A 3,893-nucleotide genomic window follows, 5' to 3' on the forward strand; every position below is an offset into this window, starting at 1 on the left:
CATAAATTTTCAAAGGACACGGGATTTTTTGTTTTATTTTGAGATTTATTACTAAATTTAATTTGCATCAGAATTAGATCAGTGTCATGAAGCTGTAAAAGCAGTTCTAATGAGTATTTTTAACCTCTATTTCCAAGACTATTCCATTATCAGAAAAAGTTTATGAATTGGTGTCAGTCAGATTGAAATCAGATTGTACTGATTGATTTGTTTGTACACACAAAGGAGTTGAGAGGGCAGTTTCTGTTGAGAAACTAATACTATTGGTGCCAGGCACAGAATAATAGTTAAAGACAAATCATACTCAGATGAGATATTCTGTTTTTAATAGCTTGTGGAAGAGAATGACAAACCTAATAGATCAGATTGCCAGCTCCTGCTGTTGAAGAGGCCATACCAGATTAAGGGATCACTGATCTACATGCTCTCATCATCTGTTCATACCCAAACCTTTTGTATAAGAGGATCAAAAGCAAGAAGGGTAGGCTATTTTTGTGACAATTATAGAGACAGACCTATTATACTTACAACTTTGGTTCTTCTGGGCCCTTGCACTTAGTCTTAACTAAGTGGTAGTTAAACTCTTCATCTTGGACATGTTCATCCAACAGACTAATCCAGGTGGCTCAATCAGAATAAAATTTTAATCCCTTTTTAAAAAAATTTTAATGAACATTTACAGAGATTTTGGATTTACATTCATTCATTGTTGCACTTTTCTCCCAGCCACCCCCACGCCCCTCAGTTCACTCTTCTCTTTGAAAAGTAAAAGAAAAATTCCTTCATTGATACACAATCCCCCCGCACCCCCAGCCCCCACCCAGAGTATACTCCACTCTGCAACCTTCATTCCAGACTCTTATGATAATCATAATACCCTATAAGATATTGCTTTTAAACTGTTCTCTCTCTCAAAAAATTTTAATCCCTTTTGACCAACAACCACCTAGAAGATGTATCAACTGGGCTGACTGTAGTTGTTATTAAAACAGAGAATCATTTAGCCTACTTCTATAACAGCTTAGTACATGATCTTTTTTATGTTTCTCTTGGCAAACATAGCCTGCAACTCTGGATAATATGTACAAACCAAACAAGAAGATTCCAAACGATAAAGAGAAGATAAAAAAAAAACCCATACGGACTAAAAACTTTGAAATTGGATAAACAATACAGCATTGAAACACCTACGTTCCTTTCTCCTCCTCTCTCCCAGTTGAGAGGAAGCTCTGGTGGCACATAATCTGTATGCAGTTACACTACTAATCCAAAGGCAGCATTGTGCAGGTTTGAATATACCATGGCTCCGTAGGAGAAATTTAGAAATGAGTTTGAGTGGGATTTTTTGTGCTTTGAATTTTTAAAAAAAAATTCCAATTGGGTACTGGATAAATCAATCACCTCGAAATTCCACAGATACATACCAAAAAAGGTCCTGAGGAAAGCCTACTCTCTATAGTAAAAAATGAGAAAAGGGGCAGTTTAGGAAGACATACATTTGTTTACTAACCTACCAATCTGGTCCAGCCAAACACTACAGAAAAGATTATGGTAAAACGACTTCACCATTTCCAGCAAAACTGAGTGAAGAATCCAGACTTCCATGCTTTAAAAAAGTAATATATGATTATGCTTTGGATAAAATTTTATGTAACAAACTAGGGCCACATTATACAACTTGTTCTACGACACTAGTTACGCTTTCCAAGTCAGTTTTCTTCTTGCTTCACCAAACTAGACTCCTTATCCCTCTTCATTGTCTCTTCTTTGCTTCAGTGTTAATGTTGACAATTTTGTCTCATTAAGAGAGCACATATTCATTGATAATATTGTTGTTTTATAAGTCAAACAATTAGGTGAATGAAAGGGGGCTTCTGAAGAGGCATCAGTTCCAAGTTCAAAGAATATCTTAATGCGAGAGTGTTGGGAATTTCTGCATTCTCTGTTTATCCTGTAAGGCTGTTGGTTTTTTTTTTTTATTTTGTTTTGTTTTTTTTTAAAAAAACACTTTCAAAGAAATTTAAAGACAGTCTTTTTCTCTCATTCTCTCTGTAGGTTTCTACAAGTGCTCCTATCTGTAGCCCTGTTAAAATGTTTTTCCCTGGCTGTGAGCTTGTTCAGTAAATTATAGGCTTAAATTTTACTTTATTTTAGTAAAAGGTTCTCAAAAGAACCCTAATGCAAAAGTTAAAAAAAATAAATTTAAAAAATGAGAGATGGAGGAGTTGGGGAGAGTGTATCTGGTCTGACACAAAGAAGAGTTATGCAGTATGAAATGCTTCTTGCATCCCCAAGAGCTCACTTAGATTCCAATAATGGAATGCTTTGTGCTTGATTCTCCAGTGCAAGAGGGTGGTTATTTGAATTGACTGTTCTTGCTTAGATAAGAAAGGATATTTGATCTATTACTACTATTACTACTACTACTACTACACCACACACACACACACACACACACACACACACACACACACACACACACACACACCCTTTCATGTACCGACATATACATTTTGACTTGCATCGTACATTTTCCAAATTCTAATTTAACCAAGTGTCAGGGTTTTGCTTTCAAGAGTTCACTGAATGTGTTTGCATTTTTATTCTCTTTGGTCATAGTTTTGAATCACAAGATGGCAGTGTTTTCTCAGGGGCCTCCCAAGAAAACAAGTTCTCATGTGTTCCTATATATGTGCTGTGTGTGAGAGAGAAAGAGAGAGCGAGCAAGTGAGCGCACACATGCGAACACGCACACACAGGTGGAGAAAGGAGGGGGAGGAGAGGCGTGGCCAAACAACAAGCATGGTGAAAAGAGTATTTGCTAATTGGTAGAAGAGATTCTTTTTACTATTCTAAAGCAGAAAAAATTATAGAAATTCACGAGCTAGATTAATGTTTAAGGTTTAAAACGTGGATCATCAGTGAATCAAGGGAGAAAAGAATGACGGCTCCAAGAATTTCACTAGTGATCCTCGGTCTTCAGTTACACTGTAAGTTTTGGAAACTTGTTAGATTATTAGATTGTAAAGTATCTGGAGTTATTTCATACTCTTTGTGAGAAGAAAGATGACAATATCCCACTCACCTCTGACTTTTAACTGATTTGAAGAGTCAAAGAGGCAAGAATTTTAGGAACCTTGTGATAAAATAATTTAATTCTGAACAGTACGTATCTACTGCTCTATCAACTTTTTATTTGATCACTGCTTTTTATTTGTTCGTTTTGCATTTGCACAGGGTCACTGAGCCAAAAGAAAGCGGTGGAGCAGAGTCCTGGATCCCTGAGTATTCCAGAGGGAGCCACAGCCTCTCTCAACTGCACTTACGAGGACCGTGCTTCTCAGTACTTCATGTGGTACAGGCAATATTCCGGGAAAGGTCCTGAGTTCCTCATAAACATATATTCTAATGATATAAAAAATAAAGGAAGATTTGCAGCACAGCTTAAGAAGGACAGCCAGTATGTCTCCTTGCTCATCACAGACGCCCAGCCGGATGACTCAGCTGTCTACCTCTGTGCGGTGAGCCCACAATGCTCCCCAAGCACCTGCTGCTCATACCCAAACCTGCAGCTGGGGCTCCAGGAATGCTTAGACTGCAGGGCAGAGAAAGCCTGTTGTCTGTCTAGGTGCAGATGGTAATGAAGATTAACAGTATGAAGAATGTGATTGATAAAATAATTATTTTCATCATCTTTAAAAGAATTTACCCTGAAAGGAAATTAAAGACCAAATATAGGTTAAAATTAATCTCAAGGGAATTGTTTATTTTTTTCTTTTCTTATTATTAAATTTTATTAATTTTAATGAACATTTATGGAGATTTTGGGTTTTCATTCATTCATTGTTGCACTATTTTCTCTACCCTCCTCCCCAGTTCGTTCTTCTTTTTTT

At 36.8% G+C, this 3,893-nt stretch overlaps 1 pseudogene; it reads left to right on the forward strand.

The window, feature by feature from the left end:
* Positions 1 to 3,893, forward strand: part of LOC102847543 — a 71,963-nt pseudogene that overhangs the window by 22,418 nt on the left and 45,652 nt on the right.

Source organism: Elephantulus edwardii, unplaced genomic scaffold (assembly GCF_000299155.1).
Source record: "Elephantulus edwardii isolate Elephantulus edwardi_28Jun2011 unplaced genomic scaffold, EleEdw1.0 scaffold00026, whole genome shotgun sequence".
Lineage (NCBI taxonomy): Eukaryota > Metazoa > Chordata > Mammalia > Macroscelidea > Macroscelididae > Elephantulus > Elephantulus edwardii.